General features: G+C 43.4%; 1 protein-coding gene across 2 annotated transcripts in view; it reads right to left on the minus strand.

The window, feature by feature from the left end:
* The window catches only part of UBXN7 (UBX domain protein 7), a 77,904-nt gene that overhangs the window by 51,942 nt on the left and 3,407 nt on the right, over nucleotides 1-22,555 (minus strand). The window lies entirely within an intron of this gene.

A 22,555-nucleotide genomic window follows, 5' to 3' on the forward strand; every position in this document is an offset into this window, starting at 1 on the left:
CCGCCTCTTTTTTCAGCTCATATTAGAATTCCCAAGTAAATCAATAGTGTCTTTCCCTTTTAGAATGAATTTCTTGTGAAATACACCAAGCTAGAAAAAAATGCACACATTCTTGAAGTGAAATACACAGAGCTAGAAAGAATGCAGAAGCATTAAAGAGTAATCACCTTCATAACAAAACAAAAACTAAATAGTAAAGCATTTTTTGGCCACTTCTGTTTTTTTGTTTTTTGTTTTTTTTTTTTTGGCCTTTATTTAAATGGCCAAAGTATATATTTGGGAATAAGCTGAAAAAAGATAGAGAAAAATGAAAGACTACGTTCTAGAAAGTTAGAAATGCTTTGTTAGAAAGAATACATTTCAGTTAGCATTTCTGTTAAAAAGAAAGCATCAGGATGGGCGCAGCGGCTCACACCTGTGATCCCAACACCTTAGGAGGCCGAGGCGCGTGGATCACGAGGTCAGGAGTTGGAGACCAGCCCAACCAACATGGTGAAGCCCCGTCTCTACTAAAAACAAAAATGTGCCAAGCATGGTGGTATGCACCTGCAATCCCAGTTACTCGGGAGGCTGAGGTAGGAGAATCGCTTGAACCCAGTAGGCAGAGCTTGCAGTGAGCCAAGGTCATGCCACTGCACTCCAGCCTGGGCAACAAAGCGAGACTCTGTCTCAAAGAAAAAAAAAGGCATCTTTAATACCAATGACAAACAAGTGAGAAGGAACATTTTTTGTCTAAGACATAACTAAGTCAAAATCTGGTAAGAAATGTCAATCTTCATCATTTAAAAATGTCCCTATTACAAACTAACTCATTTGTAAATAAAGTAAAGCTAACGGACTCTGCTAAATGAAATGTAAATTGGTAAGGTCCTTTAAGAAAACAATTTTACAACATGTATTCCAGAAACAAAAATACTCATTCCTTTTTTGACTCAGTAATTTCGGGCTTCTAGTCAAAATAAAATAAAATCTACATAAAATACTATATGCATAAACATGTTCATACACATGTCCAGCATAGCTTCAGTTTATATTGAAAAGTTGGAAACAACAAAAATGTCTAATGACAGAATGTAAATTGAACATTTTATGGCCACTAAAAAGCACCTCAAGCTTTCCATTTGGGATGAATTTTCTTCTATCTGAATTACGTCCCTTAGAATCTCCTTCTCTTGATGGTAAATGCTCTTAAGTTTCTGCCTGAAAATGTATTTCGCTGTCATTCCTGACAGTTTTACTGGGTATTCCATTTCAAAGCTGACAGCTATTTTCTCCCAGAATATTGAAGACAGCATTCCAATGTCCTCTGGCTTCTGTTGTTGCTGCTGGGAAATCAGTTGCCAGACTACAGAAAAATGTTTTTATAGCAATCTGTTGTTTCTAGTTGCTTTTAAGACCCTCTGTCGTTAGCCTTCTGCAATTTCACTCTGATTTGTCAGGGCTGATTTTATTTATCCTCTCTGGGATTCAGTGGACCTCTACCACTTGAAGATTGTCTTTTATCAATTCTGAAAAAGTCGCAGCAATTTCTATTCGATCACTGCCTCACCCTCCATTCACACTTATTTCCTCTGTAACTCCAATTAGATGTATGTTACAAGTCTTCACTCTAACCTTTATGTCTCAACCTTCCTTTCACATGCACATTGTCTCTTTAGCTCTCTATGTGCATTGTGGGTAATCTCTTCAATGCTATTTCGAGTTCACACATTTTCCCTTTAGCTGTGCCAAACTGTTTCTTCCCTTGCTCACTGAGTTTTTGATTTCAGCTAATTTTTTATAACTGGAAGTTCTGTTTTTGTTTACTTCCTCATCTGCTTGATCATGTTTTGGAGATCCTTAATTCATGCTCCTATTTCAATCTTTCATTTCTTCAAGCATATTAACCAAACTTATTGGAATCACTAAGGGAAAATGTAAAATTTCTACAGTTTCTATAAGTCACTATCTCATGTTTCTGCTGGATCTTGCTCACTGTGCCACAGTTTTTGTCTGATTTGTGATTTTTTTACTGTGATGTCATGTGCCTTGAAATTTTAATCTGCAGAATTCTGAAGCTTGGGTTGAAGGTACATTTCATCCTAAGAGGATATGATTTGACAGACTTTTCAAGGCACCCACGGGCACTACCAGAGACCACTTTAAACACATTTCTGACTTGGAAGTTTTTCAAGACCACGTGGGAAATGTGACTGTAACAATCCTGTCTTGGCCTCCCAAGTGGCTGAGATTACAGGTGCCTGCCACCACGCTGGGCTAATTTTTGTATTTTTAGTAGAGACAAGGTTTCACCATGTTGGCCAGGCTGGTCTTGACCTCCTGACCTCAGGTGATCCACCCGTAAGGTGATCCGCTGGCCTTGGCCTCCCAAAGTGCAGGGATTACAGGAGTGAATCACCACACTAGGCCTTAAAAATTTTTTTGAATACATACATTCTTCAGCACTGTTTTTCTCAGCAGCAGGGTTATTCATGTTATCACTCTACGTTATCCTTACTGCAAGAAATCGAAGTGCTAACTCTACTCTTACTGTCTCTCATTTGTTTTCTCTTCTGTACTACTACTGTCTCTAAGGCAAATCCTTAATACTTACCTCAATTACTTCAACAGGCTCCTAAATGATCATTATTCCATCTTCCACCTTGCTGCGGAGGGTATGTTCCAAAATATAAGTCTCATTGTATCATCCTCCTGTTTAAAATCCCTTAATGGCAACCAGGCATGGTGGCTCACACCTGTAATCCCAGCACTTTTGGAGGCCAAAGTAGGCGGTTAGGAGGTTAGGAGTTCGAGACCAGCCTGATCAACATGGTGAAACCCCGTCTCTACTAAAAATACAAAAATTAGCCAGGTGTGTTGGCACACACCTGCAATCCCAGCTACTCAGGAGGCTGAGGCAGTAGAATCACTTGAACCTGGGAGGCGGAGGTTGCAGTGAGCTGAGATTGTGCCACTTCACTCCAGCTTGGTCAACAGAGCGAGACTCCGTTTCAAAAAAACAAAAACAAAAAAAATCCCTTAATGGCTTTCTTCTGATGCCTGCAGTATAAATTCAAGTCTTTATGATCTGGAAAGCCCTTTGTGATCAGGCCTCAGCTTATTTCTCTGGCTTTGCCTTTCTTCTTTCTCATCCTACATAGTTTACTATAGTCAAATTCATTACATGCTTGGAATGCCCTTATCCTCCCCATCATCCCCTCATCTAGTTCATGCATGCTGAAATCAACAGAAATGTTACTTTGTTGATTTGTATACTAGCCTACCTGCCCATTCCCATCCCTGAGATAATGTTCTATTATATCCATGGATATACTACTGGTAAATGCTGGTTTATTTTCTGGCTCCCCCAAAAGAATAGACGGTTCTTGAACAGAGGAACTGGTTTTCTTGCCTTGGTATCTCCCAGCACCTGGCATCAGGCTTGCTTGCATGTGATCAATGTCTGATAAACTTAGTGATATCTCATAGTACTTCAACTCATTAGCTATATACTAGAGAGAGAGGGAGTAGGCCTTAGTCAAAACCACTGGCAACCCTTTCATAACAATTTAATTTTGTACTTTGTGCATATACTTATGTTTTAAAATTAATTTATAAAGCAGTATGGTTACACTGTGGAAATAAATAGCAAATGGATATGCTGGATTAATGGATTTAAGATAGATTTAAAAAGAAGTGAAAATAACATGCTTCAAAACACTAGTGGATGGCCGAGCACAGTGGCTCACACCTGTAATCCCAGCACTTTGGGAGGCCGAGGCAGGTGGATCAGCTGAGGTCAGGAGTTCAAGACCAGCCTGACCAACATGGTGAAACCCCTTCTCTACTAAAAATGCAAAAATTAGCCAGACGTGGTGGCAGGCACTTGTAATTCCAGCTACTCGGGAGGCTGAGGCAGGATAATCACTTAACCTGGGAGCAGAGGTTGCAGTGAGCCACTGCACTCCAGCCTGGGGCACAAGAGTAAGACTTCGTCTCAAAAACAAACAAACTAGTAGATGACATGGAGTAGCTATAGCCTTTTCTGAAAACTGATAAAGATATAATATTTAAGGTGCAAATGAAAACAACTGAATAAACTCATTTCATAAAATATGACTGAAAAAAGGCAGCCAGGTGCGGTGGCTCATGCCTGTAAACCTGGTACTTTGGGAGGCTAAGGCAAGTGCATCATTTGAGCTCAGGAGTTCCAGACCAGCCTGGCCAACAGGGTGAAACCCCGTCTTCTACTAGAAAAACAAAAATCAGCCAGGCATGGTGGCAGGCGTCTGAAATCTCAGCTATTAGGGAAGCTGAGGCAGGAAAATCTCTTGAATCCAAGAGGCAGAGGTTACAGCAAGCTGAGATCACACCACTGCACTTCAGTTTGGGTGACAAAACGAGACTTCATCTCAAAAAAAAAAAAAAAAAAAAGCCCTGAATATACAATGTATGTAATAATTTCAAATCAATAAAAATTACCCAAGAAAGCACCTGATCATTTCACTTAAATCTCTAGAAACACACATAGTTGACAGTCAACTGTTTTTTTAGTACCAGCTTATACCCATTAAAAAGGCTACTATTAAAAAACAAAAAATAACAAGTGTGGGTGAGGATGTGGAGAAACTGGAACCACTATGCACTCTTGATGGGAATATAAAATGGTACAACTAGGGTGGAAAACTATGGCGATTCCTCAAAAAACTAACAACAGAATTACCATATGATCCAGTAATTTCACTTCTGGAGATATACCCAGAGAACTGAAAGCAGGGTCTCAAAAAGAGATTTACATGCCTATTTTCATAATAGCATTGTTCACAGTAGGTAAAACATGGAAGCCACCCAAGTACCCACCAACACATGAATGGATAAACTAAAGTAGTGTATTCATACAGTGGAACATCATAGAGCCTTAAAAAGGAAAGAAATTCTGACATGAATGAACCTTGAGGACATTATGCTAAGTGAAATAAGCCACTCACAAAAATACAAATGCTGTATGATTCCACTTATGTGAGATATTTAGAGCACTAAAAATCACAGTCAGAAAGTAGAATGATGGTTGCCAGGGGCTGGAGGAAGGTAGAATGAGGAATAGGGAGTTATTGTTTAATGGGTATACAGTTTTAGTTTTACAAGACAAAGAGTTATAGAGAGAGTCGGTGGTAATGGTTACACATTATTAATGTACTTAATACCACTGAACTGTACCCTTAAAAATGGTTAAAATGGGCCAAGCACGGTGGCTCGCAGCTGTAATCCTAGCACTTTAGGAGGCTGATGTGGGCAGATGACTTGAGGTCAGGAGTTTGAAACCAGCCTGGCCAACATGGTAAAACCCCGTCTCTACTAAAAAATAACAAAAATTAGCCGGGTGTGGTGGGCACCTGTAATTCCAGCTACTAGGGAGGCTGAGGGAGGAGAAGCGCTTGAACCCAAAGTGCAAAGCTGAGGTCACTCCATCGCACTCCAGCCTGGGCAACAAGAGCGAAACTCTGTCTCAAAAAAAGGTTAAAATGATAAATTTTGTTATGTATATGTTAATACAATTTTAAAAATTGAAAAAACAAACACCCTTTTGGGAAATTAGAGAAAAACAATTGCCTTTCATTTGGAGTCTGCCTTTTATCGGGGTATATATGGTAATTTAAGTTACACAGGACCACGGAGGTTTTTCCAAAGAGCTTCATATATTACTCAAATTTGAGAAACATTCTTAGACTTCTCACTCCCCCAAGTGAACATCCCATCAGTTAACCAAAGAGGCCTATAGTTCCTTCTAGTTAATACCACTCCTATCCAGCCTTTCCTATGTCCACTGCCACAGTCTTAGTTCAAGCCCTCAACATCTCTTACATGAATTACTGTATCTCACACCTCTTGGCCCCTTTGATATACAGTCATCCCTCCAGTATCCATGGGGCATTGGTTCCATTACCGCCCAAGGATACCAAACTTTGAGAATGTTCAAGTTCTTCATACAAAATGGTACAGTATTTGCAAACAATCTATACTTTAAATCATCTCTAGATTACTTATAGCACCTAATACAATGTAAACAGTTGTTATACTGTAGAAAATAATGATAAACAGAAAAGTCTATAAGTGTTCAGTAGAGATGCAACAATGTTTTCTTTTTCCCTGAATATTTTGGTTCTTTTTGCTGGAGTGCAGTGGTACCATCTCTGCTCACTGCAACCTCTGCCTCTCAGGTTCAAGCAATTCTCCTGCCTCAGCCTCCCAGGTAGCTGGGATTACAGGCGTCTGCCAACACACCCAGCTAATTTTGTATGTCTAGTAGAGACAGGGTTTCGCCATGTTGGCTAGGCTGGTCCTGAACTCCTGACCTCAGGTGATCTGCCCACCTTGGCCTCCCAAAGTGTTGGGGATTACAAGGCATGTGCCACTGCACTGCACCTGGCCTTTTCCCTGAATATTTTCAATACACAGGCTAAATTCACCAATACAGAACCCATGGATATGGAGGGCCGGGTGTACCTTCAACACAGCAAAATAATGTAAGTTCAATTGTCTATCTTCCTATTTCAACAGTTCTGTCTTACTGACTGGAAAAGTTTTAATCCCTCTCAAGCTGCATACAAGATTTGTTCCTTACCCCTCCCATTTTATATCCCTCTACTCTCATCTCACCTCTGTATCATCCCCTCAGCCACATGGACCTACCGGCATCATCTAGGCAGTTCCCTTGGTAGGACTTTATGAAGCCCTATCTTTGCATGATTTGGATAGCGGTTGGGACAACCAACCAAACACCCACCTTTCTGTTACGTTCTGAACATTTCCCCTCCCTCCTCACTCTGAAGCAGGAACAAATATATACTTTTCCAGTGAGTCATAATCTCTACCCTTGTCTCTGCTAGCTTTTCTGTCTCTCACACTTTAAAAGCTCACTCAACTAGCGCAGATCTCACTTTTGTCATCCCAGTTACTTCTTCCTAAGTTCTCAGTGGAGCTGAACCAAAAGTTAAATTGTACTATACACAAATTTAACATTCTAAATATCATAAAACACTTTAAAAAATGAAATATCAAAACAAAACACAAATGCAACTTTTGAAGGAAAGGAAAAGTTCTAATATCCCCACAGCCAACCTTATGTTATGCAACTAAATACAAATTCTTCGGGCAAAAACAGCATAAATTTGATAAACAATTTCAAGACACATATGCTACCACATTCTTACTCACAAAACCTGAGGCTTTCAGTGTTTCCCTAATACTTGTACACTGTCTCCAGTTACATTGTGTTGTATTATCATATTTCTTTTTTTTTTTTTTTGAGACAGAGTCTCGCTCTGTTGCCCAGGCTGGAGTGCAGTGGCGCCATTTTGCCTCACTGCAACTTCCGTCTCCCAGGTTCAAGCGGTTCTTCTGCCTCAGCCTCCCGAGTAGCTGGGACTATAGGCGCCGCCACCATGCTCAACTAATTTTTGTATTTTTAGTAGAGACGGGGTTTCACCGTGTTGGCCAGGATGGTCTCAATCTCCTGACCTTGTGATCTCCCCACCTCGGCCTCCCAAAGTGCTGGGATTACAGGCGTGAGCCACCACGCCCGGCCATATTATCATACTTCTTAAATGCTAGTCTATAAAAGTTCAGTGGGCCAGGCGCGGTGGCTCATGCCCAGCACTTTGGGAGGCCAAGATGGGTGGATCACGAGGTCAGGAGATCAAGACCAACCTGGCCAACATGGTGAAACCCCATCTCTACTAAAAAAAAATACAAAAAAAAAAAAAAATTGGCTGGGTGTGGTGGCATGTGCCTGTAATCCCAGCTACTCGGGAGTCTGAAGCAGGAAAATCACTTGAACCAGGGAGTCAGAGGTTGCGGTGAGCTTAGATTGCGCCACTGCACTCCAGCCTGGCAACAGAGCGAGACTCCCATCTCAAAAAAAAAAAGGCTGGGCGTGGTGGCTCACGTCTGTAATCCCAGCACTTTGGGAGGCTGAGGCAGGCGGATCACGAGGTCAGGAGATGAACACTATCCTGGCTAACACAGTGAAACCCCGTCTCCACTAAAAAAATACAAAATATTAGCCAGGCATGGTGGCGGGCGCCTGTAGTCCCAGCTACTCGGGAGGCTGGGGCAGGAGAATGGTGTGAACCCGGGAGGCGGAGCTTTCAGTGAGCCCAGATCGTGCCACTGCACTCCAGCCTGGGAGACAGTACAAGATTCTGTCTCAAAAAAAAAAAAAGTTCAGTGACTACTGTACTCTACCATTTTAATTTAGACAGCAGCTGAAAATTAAAGGTTTCTTACAGGAAGGCTACTGTTGGCTGCTTGTTCTAGCAGAGATGCACAATCTGTTAACATCTGCCTCCCAATGAACCCTAAAACTAGCTTCTCAAGGTATGGACCAAACTTCCTTTTCAGAGAATTAAGTGGCCAAATTTACACTATTTTGGCTCTTGTCTAAGTGCTCATACTGCACTACACAGCACCAAAGCAGAAAGGAAGCGGGCAAGCGGTGCGCTCAAGCTGTCAATCCCGCACTTTGGGGCCGAGACGGTGATCACGCTGGTTCAGGAGATCGAGACTCCTGGCCAAATGGTTGAAACCGTCTCTACTAAAAATACAAAAAACCGAGACGACGAGTGTCGGCGCCTGCTGAGTCCCAGCTACTCGGAGCCTGAGCAGCGCGAATGCGTGAACCCGGGAGCGGAGCTTGCAGTGAGCCTGAGATTCCGGCCCTGCCTCCAGCCGCTGGGCGACAGAGCAAGACTCCGTCTCAAGAAAACAAACAAACAAACAAAAGCGAGAAAGAACATGTTGATGGTGAAATTAAACTCACTTCTGCCATAACAGCAACCAGCGCTGGCTACTTTCACTCACAAATTTATCTGGTCATAGGAAATTCAACTTACACCAGGCATGGTGGCTCATGCCTGTAATCCCAGCACTTTGGGAGGCTGAGGGGGGGCAGATCACCTGAGGTCAGGAGTTCGAGACCAGCCTGGCCAACATGGTGAAACTCCGTCCCTGCAAAAATTAGCCAGGCATGATGGTGGGAGCGTATAATCCCAGCTACTAGGGAGGCTGAGGCGGGAGAATCACTTGAACCCAGGAGGCAGAGGTTGCAATGAGCTGAGATCACACCATTGCACTCCAACCTAGGCGACTGAGCAAGACTGTCTCAAAAAAAAAAAAAAAAGGAAATTCAACTTAAAAATGCCACTACATACAAATATTGTTGCCACCCTTTCCACCACCCTTCACCTACCAGAACTCCAATGCCACTGCCAGGGGAACCATTTAGAGAATTTGTGGGTTCTGATGAGAATCAGAAACTTGTGAAGTCAATCCTCAAGCAAGCAGGCCTGTCAACATTTTAGTCTGCCTAGCCCAAAAGTCTTTCCCTAAGTGCCTATTTTTTTTTCATGTTATTATGCTGCCTAAAATACTTCCAATTCAGAGATTAATTTGGGTAAACAAACATCCTATTTAAAAATATGAAGACTTACTAGAGTTAAGGATGTATCAATCATTTCATAATCTAAATTAATTCAATCACATTGCCTTCTCTTAGAAGCTAGTAACAGTGAATTTAGAGTTGCTACATAGAGGAAAAGGGCGTTGATTTAGAAGAAGAGGGATATAAGTAGCTTTAGTGTCACGAGTGCCTTTCAGGGAAGAGGTAAGAAAGCCCTGCAGTGCCACGTGAGGGCAACTTAGGGCATGAAAAGACATTAAGCACCTGGAGCCACAGACACAGCAAGAAGTTAAAATTAATGTATAAAAACCTTTGCCTCTGCCCTGCCTTTTTTTTTTTTTTTTTTTTTGAGATGGAGTCTCGCTCTGTTCCCCAGGCTGGAGTGCAGTGGCGTGATCTCGGCTCACTGCAAGCTCCGCCTCCCGGGTTCGCGCCATTCTCCTGCCTCAGCCTCCAGAGTAGCTGGGACTACAGGCGCCCGCCACCACGCCTGGCTAATTTTTTCATATTTTTAGTAGAGACGGGGTTTCACCGTGTTAGCCAGCATGGTTTCGATCTCCTGACCTCATGATCCACCCGCCTCAGCCTCCCAAAGTGCTGGGATTACAGGCGTGAGCCACCGCGCCCGGCCTGCCTCTGCCCTGTCTTATGCTCAGTAACAAAGAGAAAATATTCTTCAAATTCCCTTCTGTACTCATGCTAAGGAATACAGAATAGACATGATTTAGTAAGAGCCTGGAAACTACTCAGATAAACCTGGGTTTGACTCCTACTTCTGTCATTCACTAGTGTGACTCTGAGCAAGTTACTAATTTCTCTAGGCATCAGTTTCCTCAGTTATAAAATAGGGATTTATCAACTTCATGAAATGCCACTGTGAATTAAGAGAATTCAGCTGGGTGTGGTGGCTCACACTGTAATCCCAGCACTTTGGAAGGCAGAGGCAGACAGACTGCTTGAGCTCACAAGTTTGAGATCAGTCTGGGCAACATGGTAAAAAACCTCATCTCTACAAAAAATAAAAAGATTAGCCAGGCATGGTGGCAAGTGCCTATAGTCCCAGCTACTCGGGAGGCTGAAGTGGAAGGATTGCTTAAGTCCAGGAGTTTTGAGGCTGCTGTGAGCTATGATCATACCACTCCAACCTGGGTGACAGAGTAAAATCCTGTCTCTTAAAAGAAAAAGAAAATTCACATTAAAGAACTTGAGACACCTCTCAATCAGCAGTTAGCTATTAATAGACTGGCCAGGCACGGTGGCTCACTTGAAGTCAGGAGTTCAAGACCAGCCTGACCAACATGTGAAACCCTGTCTCTACTAAAAACACAAAATTAGCTGGGCATGATGGTAGGAGTCTGTAATCCCAGCTACTCGGGAGGCTGGGGTGGGAGAATCGCTGGAACCCAGGAGGCAGAGGTTGCTGTGAGCCGAGATCATGCCACTGCACTCCAGCCTGGGTGACACAGCAAGACTCCGTCTCAAGAAAGAAAAGAAGACAAGGCAAGGAAGGAAGGAAGGAAAGGAGGGAGGGAGGGAGGCAGGGAGACAGACAGACAGTCCCAAGTTTACAGTACTCTGTATATAAATGACATGGACGTATAAAGTGTGAATATATATAGCTTATGGAGAAATACATTTTTGACAGTAAACAGGCAGAGAAAGACATCTCATTTTTCTTTTTCTCACTCATCTGATGCTATGAACATGTGTCTCATTCGAGTTAAACACTCATTTTTTTTAAGAGCAGTACAATGAAGACAGCAAAAAACTATTACACTAGAAAGTGAATGGTATGCATAGAGAACAAAATGATACATGCAAGGGATCTGCCTCAAAGAAATCTGTAACAGCACTCCAGTGTGACTGAGAAGCATTGAGAGCTGATATAAAGGCAGTAGAAAACTAAAGAGAAGTACAGTATGTATTCTAAAATTTCTAAGATTCATAGGTCTATAGAGTTAAACATTACAAAAGAATTTATTAAAAGGATTCTACAGCGAATGGCATTACAATGCACAACAAATAAAACTATAGTAAAGGAAATAACAACTGTAATATTTTGGGGCAGATGATGTCAACACTCAGGGTCCAGAGTTAGAGGATGGGGAAAGACTATTTTGCCATCCTTTCTACAGTCTTCACACAACCATTTAATGTGAGAACCTAACCTTTAGGGAGCATATTCCTGAGATGGTGCTACCATACCTAACCATTCCTGAAATGGTTAGGTTCTCACATTAAATGGTTGTGTGAAGACTGTAGAAAGGTAACAATCTGAGGTCAGGCGTGGTGGCTCATGCCTGTAATCCCAGCACTTTGGGAGGCCAAGGTGGGCGGATCACTTGAGTCCAGGAGTTGGAGACCAGCCTGCCCACATGGCGAAACCCCATCTCTACTAAAAATAACCAAAATTAGCTGGGCCTGGTGGTGGGCGTCGGTAGTCCCAGCTACTAGGGAGGCCGAGGTGGGAGAATCACTTGGACCCAGAAGGTGTAGGTTGCAGTGAGCCAAGATCACGCCACTACACTCCAGCCTGGGCCACAGAGCAAGATCTCATCTCTAAATAAATAAATAAATAATGTGACAGGATGACTTCCATCTTTGGATTCTGTCAAGACAGTGACCTGCAAGAGCTTTCCAAAAAAAGTGCCACTACACACACAGATTTTTTAAAAAGGAAGCACATGCTAAATCTTGGTAAGTCTGAACAAAGGTAGTGCTAGCAAGAAGTCCATGAAGCAAAGTATACCATTCACTTTCTTAAATAAAGCCAAACTAAGCCATCTGTTCCTGTATCATCAGTTGTTCTTAGCGTAACACTTGGTGAATCATTTTAGAAACAGGAGCTAACTGAAAGAGAATTAAAGGTTCCAGTGGTTCTCAGTGTCGAAGCCCTGGAGGCATTCAGTAACATGAGAGACCATTTTTGGCGTTTCATGCCTGGGGAGTTGGGGACACTACTGGAATTTCGTGGAGAGAAGCCAGGGGTGATGTGGTGGACTGAAAAATGTCCCCCAAAAGACTACTCGAACCTTCATTTCAGACTTCCAGCCTCCAGAACCATGACAGAATAAATGTGTGTTAAACCACTCAATTTGCAGTAATTTGTCAGCAAGGCAACTAAAAGTGTTAAACTTCTGGAATGGATAGAACTGTCCTACTGTAATTGCCTATAACACTACCACTGAGCTACACAGAGGAATATGAAGAAGTGAAGGTTAACTGACAGGGAAGACGTTGAAAAGTAAGGAGGGCTAAATGATGTAAGGCAAGGAACAGTGATAAACAAGTTTAGTGAAGTTACACATTTTACCTACATTTTACCTATACACCCGAGAGGTGCTTAACAATTACTGATGGATCAGCTGTAAAGAATTTGGACTTACTACAGTTAGAAGAACATAACTTTTTTCTTTCTTTTTTTTTTTTTTTAAGTGGGGCTAATAAAACAAGTTTGACAAGTTTACAGATTTAAACTCTTTTGCAAACTTGTTGAAAATGGGCTTATTGGGACTGGGCACGGTGTCTCACGTCTGTAATCCCAGCACTTTGGGAGGCCAAGGTGGACGATCACCTGAAGTCAGGAGAGACCAGCCAATATGGTGATACCCCATCTCTACTGTAAGTACCAAAAAAATTAGCCAGTCATGGTGATGCGTGCCTGTAATCCCAGCTACTCAGGAGTCTGAGGCAGGAGAATCGTTTGACCCTGGGAGGTGGAGGTTGCCGTAAGCCAAGATTGCGCCATTGCACTCCAGCCTGAGTGACAGAGCAAGACTCCGTCTCAAAAAAAAAAACAAAAAAAAAAAAAAAAAAAAAAATTTAAAATGGGCTTATTTTGAGGCTCCAATATTGTAGGCAGCAGCAGGGTAGCTTAATCTAATCCAGTCATCTATACCCCATGACAGGAGTCCTACTTTGTTTCTCACCACATGAACCCCCTTCTGAAACTTCCCTTATCTGTCCTTCTCTCCATCTGTCTTACACTTGCTAATGAATGGCACCAAAGGGCATTACTTAACCCAGCTGTGGCACACAATTTACGATGGCCATTTTCATGCTGCTACCTTCTAGTTTATATTCTTACGCACACTATCTGCACCACGCTCAGTGCCGAAAGGACAGCGACCATCTCCTCACCACCATCCAAAACCAAAGTACAGCAGCCACAGAGACTTTTAAAACAATCGTCCTCACCCCTCTACAGAAATGACAGGGACAAGAGGTTACTTTTCCACTCCACATTTTCCCCAGCAATGATACCAAAGGAAGCTAAACTACTTGCCAAGGATATGGGAGTGGATGATAGTCGTGAGAAATAAGCTGAAATTTTAACCTCAGCCTCTAATCCTGGAGTTTTAAGCTTTCAAATATTGAAAACATTTTTAAATGCATACCAAAAAAAACTAAGTGAGTACAGAGAAATCGAATTATTAAGTTAGGGGATAGGGCAAACATTCATGAGTTCACAAAAGGACCCAGTGGTGCGGGAACTAGTGCTAATGGTGGGAAATGCATGCGCCTAGGAGCCAAGATGCCAGAGTTCCAGTTCCTGCTCTGCCATCACCTAGGCCAGTGCTACCCAAACAGTAGTCCTTAGACCAGCTATCTCTTACTAGTCTGTGACAAGATAAAAATACAAATTCCAGTGGAAGCATTCAGAAACATTTACAGCAATTTGATAGAGTAATTTTATGTCTGCTGAATCTAATTAAAAGTTGGGGCTTGAAAGATTTATGGATGGTGGCCAGGCGCGTTGGCTCACACCCGTAATCCCAGCACTTTGGGAGGCCGAGGCAGGCAGATCACAAGGTCAGGAGATCAAGAGCATCCTGGCCAACATGAAGAAACCCCCGTCTCTACTAAAAATACAAAAAATTAGCTGGGTGTGGTGGCAGGCGCCTGTAGTCCCAGCTACTTGGGAGGCTGAGGCAGGAGAACAGCTTAAACTCAGGAGGTGGAAGCTGCAGTGAGCTGAGATCGCACCACTGCACTCCAGCCTGGCAACAGAGCGAGACTCCATCTCAAAAAAAAAAAAAAAAAAAAAAAAAAGATTTATAGATGGTACGTTATTACATGAAAAATGCCCCATATCATTAGTCATCTGAGAAATGCAAATTAAGACCACAATGACATATCATTACACACTTATTGAAATAGCTTTAAAAAAAAAAAATGGCCAGGCATGGTAGCTCATAGTAATCCCAACACTTTGGGAGGTTGAGGTGGGCAGATCACTTGAGGCCAGGAGTTCAAGACCAGATTGGCCAACATGGTGAAACCCTGTCTCTAATAAAAACACAAAAATTATCCAGGCATGGTGGTATGCGCCTGTAGTCCCAATTACTTGGGAGGGTGAGGCAGGAGAATCGCTTGAACCCAGTAGGCAGAGGTTGCAATAAACCGAGATCACGCCACTGCACTCCAGCCTGGGTGACAGGGTGAGACTCCATCTCAAAAACAAAAAACAGGCCGGGCGCGGTGGCTCACGTCTATAATCCCAGCACTTTGGGAGGCCGAGACGGGCAGATCACAAGGTCAGGAGATCGAGACCATCCTGGCTAACACGATGAAACCCCGTCTCTACTAAAAAACATACAAAAAACTAGCCGGGTGAGGTGGCGGGCGCCTGTAGTCCCAGCTACTTGGGAGGCTGAGGCAGGAGAATGGCGTAAACCCGGGAGGCGGAGCTTGAGTGAGCTGGGATCCGGCCACTGCACTCCAGCCTGGGCAACAGAGCGAGACTCCATCTCAAAAAAACAAACAAACAAACAAACAAAAAAACCCCAGGCGTGGAGGCTCACACCGGTAACCCCAGCACTGTGGGAGACCAAGGCAGGAGTTTGAGACCAGCCTGGGCAACACAGGAAGACCTCATCTATACAGAAAATAAAACATTAGCTGGGCATGGTGGTGTGTGCCTGTAGTCCCAACTACATAGGAGGCTGAGGCAGGAGGATCACTTGACCCCATGAGCTTGAGGGTGTAGTAAGTTATGACAACACGGCTGCACTCCACCCTGGGCAAGAGAGAGAGATTTTGTATCAAAAGAAAAAAAAGACAACTAAAAATACCAAATGATGGCAAGAATGCAGAACTGGAACTCTCTTTTATTATTACTATTATTTTTATTTTTTAATTTTTTTTTTGAGACATAGTCTCGCTGTCGCCCAGGCTGGAGTGCGGTGGCACCATCTCGGCTCACTGCAACCTCTGCCTCCCAGGTTCACGCCATTCTCCTGCCTCAGCCTCCCAAGTAGCTGGGACTACAGGCGCCTGATGCTACGCCCAGCTAATTTTTTCTATTTTTCAGTAGAGACATGGTTTCACCATGTTAGCCAGGATGGTCTTGATCTCCTTACCTCGTGATCCGCCCGCCTCGGCCTCCCAAAGTGCTAGGATTACAGGCATGAGCCACCGTGCCTGGACTATTATTATTTTTTTAATAGAGATGGGGGGGTCTCTCTTTGTTGTCCAGGTTGGTGTCAAACTCCTGGCCTCCAGCAATCCTCCCACAGCCTCTCAAAGCCACTATACTTTCCAAAGTGACTTTAGAAGGTCACTATACCAGAAAGCCACAAATTCTTTGTCAGCTTCTTAGAAAGTTAATATAACTATTATTATACGATCCAATAAACACACTCCTAGGTATTTTTCAAAAGATATTCACACACTTGTATACTACTGTTTCTGGCTTTATTTATAATGTTCCCAAACTGGAAAGTATCCTTCATTTGATAAACGCATAAACAAACCACAGTACAACCATACAATGGTATACTATTCCCCAATAAATAGGAAGGAGCTACGAACCACGACAACATGAATGAATCTTAAATGCAATAGCTTAAGAGCAAGAAGCCAGATTCAAAAAGCTACATATTGTGATTCCACTTACATGACATTCTGGAAAACAGGAGACTAAAAACAGATTAGGCTACAGGCAGCCCAGCCCGCCAAGTCCTCGCCTGGCTGCATGCCAGCCTGACCGAGCCACAGCCAGAGGACACAACAGCCCAACCTAGTGGGCCCGTCACCACCTGATCTGGGGATCGTCCACCACAAGGGGCTGAGGTACAGCTGCCCTGGGAGGGCAGAAGGCCAGGCATGTGGCTAAACTGGCAGGTCGCCGCAACGCGTAAATGTTTCCACGCCAGCAAACATTTACTGAGCATCTACCATGTATAAGAACACTGGCAACAGGCCCTCCAACAAGCCGGTCCCTGAGAGGAGCGTGTGGATAGTGCCTGTGTGGACCAGCGGACCCTCTCTGGAGCTGCAGGGCCAGGCATCCCACTGGGATGGGTGGAGCTGGCCTCTCACCCACTCCAGATTGTGGCCTGGCCACTGTGCCTCTTTTCTTGGCTGTGATGGGCATGGGGGTACTTGTTCCCCTCCTGCCTGACCATCAGGTGCCAGCTGGCTTCACTGTATCCTTGGGAAACTGTGGAGCTGGGGCATGGAAGAGTAGGGACATGGCAGAGGCCTGAAACTCGGCTCAGAGCCTCAGGGAGCATAAGGTGGGGCACAGCAGGACAATCCCAGTCTTGGAGACCAGTTGCTTACCTGCCTGGCCTTCAACCTCCACCTGACTTATCCACCTGACAGGGTGAGCAGATAAACCCAAAGTACCTTGGAGCACTTAAAGTCCTGCACAGATGTGAATTTTATCAACACTAAGATTCTGAAGTGCCACAGGGACAGGAGAGCCATCTTGAAGCTAATTGTGCTAGCTAAACAAAGGACAAATTAGAGAGTAATTATTATTCCATTTACAAAATAATTTTTCACTTTTCTTTTCTTTTTCTTTTGAGACAGAGTCACACTCTCATCCTGCCCAGGCTGGAGAGCAGTGGCATGATCTCGGCTCACTGCAAGCTCCACCTCCCAGGTTCCAGCGATTCTCCTGCCTCAGCCTCCCGAGTAGCTGGGATTACAGGTGCTCACCACCATGCCCGGCTCATTTTTTGTATATTTAGTGGAGATGGGGTTTCACCATATTGGCCAGGCTGGTCTCAAACTCCTAACCTCGTGTGATCCACCCACCTCAGCCTCCCAAAGTGCTGGGATTACAGGTGTGAGCCACCATGCGTGACCACTGATGTTTTAAGTGCCATGATATTCTCCTGGTTTTCCTCCTACATCTTTAGTTTTTCCTGAGTCTTCTCTGCACTTTCCTCTTTGCAGTCCCCCAGATGTCGGTGTCCCCTCAGCACTGTGTCCTGGAGTCTGCTATTTCCCACACTACACTCTCTCCTGCAAGGTGCCATCCTTTCTCTTTTCCTAATTTTTTTTTTTTTTTTTTTTTTTAGAGACAAGGTCTCTCTCTGTCACCCAGGCTGGAGGGTAGCAGCAGGAGCATAGCTCACTGTAGCCTCAAAGTTCTGGGCTCAAGTAATCTTCCCAAGTCAACCAGGATTACAGGCGTGCACCACCAGGCCCAGTTAATTTTTTTTTTTACTTTTTGTAGAGACAGGCTCTTTGCTATGCTGTCCAAGCTGCTCTTGAATTTCTGACCTCAAGTAATCCTTCCATCTTGGCATCCTGAAGTGCTAGGATTACAGGTGTGAGCCACTAGGCCTTGCCTCATCCATTGTTACAACTTTTTTTTTTTTTTTTTTTTTTTTTTAAGACAGAGTCTCGCTCCGTCACCCAGGTTGGAGCGCAATGGAGCGATCTTGGCTCACTACAACCTCCGCCTCCCAGGTTCAAGCAATTCTCCTGCCTCAATCTCCTGACTGGCTGGGATTACAGGCACACGCCACGATGCCTGGCTAATTTTGTATTTTTAGTAGAGATGGGGTTTCACCATGTTGGTCAGGCTAGTCTCAAACTCCTGACCTCAGGTGATCCACCCACGTTGGCCTCCCAAAGTGCTGGGATTACAGGTGTGAGCCACCGCGCCCGGCCCCATTTTTATAACTTTAACTGCCATCAATACGACAGATTTGTCACACTTCTTTCTAGATCCAAATATTCATCTGCTTGAACAGCTCCATTTGGAAGTCTTATCAGCAGCACCTTAACTTATCCAAAACTGAGCTAACCGCCTTCTCCCCACACCTTTCTGCTATTCCATACCTTCATAAATAGCCCTCTTACATACCTCCGTGTCCAAAATAGAATGCTAAACTTCATTTTGACTCTGATTTCTTCCCATATCTTTTGGAGTCCACTTCTCTGCCACTAACTTTTTTCAGGACACCACTATCTATCTTTCCTGGGTTAATACAACAGTATTATACTGATTATACAATACTGATCTCTGAACCTATCTCTTCTCCACTACAGTCAAGTAACTCTTTAAAAAAAAAAAAAAGGCCAAATCAGATGTAACTCCTTTTTAATAAATACATTTTTAATATATTTTGTAGAGATGGGGTCTCACTATGCTGCCCAGGCTGATCTCAAGCTCCTGGCCTTAAGGGATCCTCCCACCTCAGCCTCCCAAAGTGCAGGAATTATAGGTGTGAGTCACAGTGCCCAGTCTCACTCTTCTAATTAAAACCCTTGACTCCCCACTATTCTCAGAATAAAGCCAAGATTTTTTTTAACATGGCTTACAAGGCCCAATCCAATCTCCCATTTATCTCCTATAAGTCCATTTATTGCACTAGCTGTGCTTTACTCATTTGGAATGATCAATTCCCTAAACCTACTGTCTCACCTCTCTCATCTCTGTCTGTATATATATCTGCCCAATTCTCTTCCAAGTCTCTGCACGTTCCTCCTACCAGAAACGTCTTCCAGATTTTAGGGATTTAGATAAAAAATTATTTCTTCTGGGAAGCCTTTCTTGACCTCCCTCTTTAGTGCTCCCGTATCAGCTCCTTACCATTCTCTCACTGGATTCTAATACCTGTTCATGTGTCTCTATTCCTGTTAACCTTTAAGCCTTCTGAGGACAGACACCATGGCTTGCTCACAATTGTATCCTTAAGATATGAACCACGCCTGGCACATAGCAGTCTATCAATAAAAAATGAATTTACTAATAAGATTGCATTTGCAACTCAAAATTACCTCCCTTAAATTTCTGAAACTTCAGCCAGGCGTGGTGGCTCACGCCTGTAATCCCAGCAATTTGGGAGGCTGAGGTGGGTGGATCACCTGAGGTCAAGAGTTTGAGATCAGCCTGGCCAACAAGATGAAACCCCATCTCCGTTAAAAATACAAAAAATTTAGCCAGGCATTCGTGTCTGTGGTCCCAGCCGCTTCGGAGGCTGAGGCAGGAGAATCACTTGAACCAGGGAGGCAGAGATTGCAGTGAGCCAAGATCGCACCACTGTACTCCAGCCTGGGTGACAGGGTGAGACTTGGTCTCAAAAAACAAAAAAAGAAATCCTGAAACTTAATTATCACCTATTGAAACTATTGTTAAAATTCCTGAAGTTTTCTCTTAACATCTATAATACTGTGACCACCTTTCCAGACACAGAGAACTTAATCACATTTTAATATTAACCCAAGAGAAAGGAAATGTTCCGTACAAAAGAATATGAATGAGGCTGGGCACAGTGGTTCACACCTATAATCCCAGCACTTTGGGAGGCCAAGGCGGGAGGATCACCTGAGTTCGGGAGTTCACGACCAACCTGACCAAAATGGAGAAACCCCGTCTCTACTAAAAATACAAAATGAGCCGGGCACGGTGGCGCACGCCTGTAATCCCAGCTACTCAGGAGGCTGAGACAGGAGAATTGCTTGAACCCAGGAGGCAGAGGCTGCAGGGAGCTGAGATCATGCCTTTGCACTCCGGCGTGGGCCACAGAGTGAGACTCCGTCTCAAAAAAAAAAAAAAAAGGAGTATGAATGGAAATTGGCCACCAAGCTAATACTACAAACATGACAGCTCCTAATTTTTATAATAAATATGTGCTCACCAGTCTGATAGACTAAGGCCTCTCCTACAATGGGGCTCTATCATTTTCTGAAGGGTGTGATTGCCACTGTGCACAAAGCTCTATGAATGTCTGTACCAGGAGCCTCTTGTACTCTTCTCAGCCTCTACTTTCTCTGCCCTCACATTTGTCCTTACCTTCTGGTTTATTTTGCACTTGTTCTACAGTGTCTATGTATCCCTCACCTTCACTCCATGAATTATTCTGATTACACATGTGCACTAGTGTATATGTGTGGTAGATGTCAGCCCAAAGTTGGTGCTAATGGAATACTGCCATGGCTCAAAATACTTTTAATTTAATTTAATTTAATTTAATTTTTTTGAGACAGAGTCTCGCTCTGTCACCCAGGCTGGAGTGCAGTGGCCCAATCTCAGCTCACTGCAGCCTCTGTCTCCTGGGTTCACGAGATTCTCCTGCCTCAGCCTCCTGAGTAGCTGGGATTACAGGCGCCCACCACCATGCCCAGCTAATTTTTGTATTTTTAGCAGATACAGGGTTTCACCATGTTGGCCAGACTGGTCTCAAGCTCCTGACCTCCGGTGATCCACCCGCATTGGCCTCCCAAAGTGCTTGGCATTACAGGTGTGAGCCACCACACCCAGCTTCAAAACATTCTTTAAAAATTGCTCTTTCAGAATAGATCCAGCCGCATATTTTTCCTTGTTTTGAGAATTGATATGACTTCTGAAAGTGTTCAACAGTAATTCAAAGCCATGTATGATAAATCAGAGGACATCAAACAGTAGTACTGTAAAATGTGGAATGACTATGAAAGTACCAAGACTGGTTTTCTTAGGTAGCAGTGAGCTGAAATCACGCCACTGCACTCCAGACTGGGTGACTTAGTGAAATTCTGTGGGGTTGGGGGGGGACCCAAAAAGCAAGCATAAATGGCAAACCATGCTGTATACATAGCTTCTCAGTATAGTTACTACAAAGGTCGTAACTTCTCTTGGCCACCTGCTTATCAGTCTGACCATGTAAAAACTGTTTACGGCATAATGTTAGTGAGAATTCCAGAACTGTGTCTTTTAGTTGGGCATAGCAGCACACGCTTGTAGTTCTAACTTGCTCTGAAGGCTGAGGCAGGAGATCACCTGAGCCCAGACGGTAAAGGATGCAGCAAGCTATGACTGTGCCACTGTACTCCAGTACTCCAGCCTGGGTGACAGAACAAGACCATCTTTAAAAAAAAAAAAAGAAAAAAAAAGAAAAGAAATCTCAGAAATTGTATATACTATGATCTACAATGTAAAAATAAGTATATAAACAAGAAGTGGAATATGTAAAACAAATATTGCTGTTGTGAGAAGGGGGATTAGTTCTTTTCCCTTTTATCAAAATTATTTCAGCCAGGTGCAGTGGCCCAAGCCCATAATCCCAGCACTTTGGGAGGCCAAGGTGGGTGGACTGCTTGAGCCTAGGAGTTCAAGACCAGCCTGCGCAACAAAGTGAGACCTCCACAAAAAATATAGAAAGTTACCCTGGAGGCTGAGGGGGGGAGGATCACCTGAACCCAAGAGGAGGAGACTGCAGTGAGCCATGATCAGACCACTGCACTTCAGTCTGCGTGGCAGGGTAAGACCCAATCCGTCTCAAAACAACAACAACAACAACAACAAAAGTTGTTATGATATTGTCTTTTTAATAATCTCTTTTTGTAATCAGCCATTACTGAACCAGGCACACTGATGTGCACCTGTAGTCCCAGTTACTGGGAGGGCTGAGGCAAGAGGATGGCTGAGCCCAGAAGTTGGAAAACAGCCTGGGCAACAAAGAGAGGAGACCTCCATCTCTTAAATAAAAAATTAAAAATAAAAAAAATAAAAAAGCAGTCATTATGTCATACTCACTGAATCAGAGACAGAGCTGTTCTATTCAGTAAGAAATAAGACTTTTCTAAAATCTTTCAATTTTCCGTTCTATTTCTAAATGCCAAAGAAAAGATAAGACTCACATTTATTTTAATTTTTTTCTTTTTCTTTTTTTCGCTCCTGCCTAAGGAATAAGGACTCACATTTTTGATGATGCATTTGTTTTTACAAGAATGTTGAGCTTCCAAGTAAAACCTCTGTGAAATCAGAGCATAAGCGATTAAGGTCACTATAATTCATCTAGCAATAATAAATGTAAAATACCTTTTAATCATAAACACTACGATTTAAACGTTATGTGTAGAGAACTCCAAAAAATTCTTTTTTAAGGCATGTAAAAA

This window comes from Rhinopithecus bieti, unplaced genomic scaffold (assembly GCF_001698545.2).
Source record: "Rhinopithecus bieti isolate Rb0 unplaced genomic scaffold, ASM169854v2 scaffold_21777, whole genome shotgun sequence".
In the NCBI taxonomy this organism is placed as follows: Eukaryota; Metazoa; Chordata; class Mammalia; order Primates; family Cercopithecidae; genus Rhinopithecus; species Rhinopithecus bieti.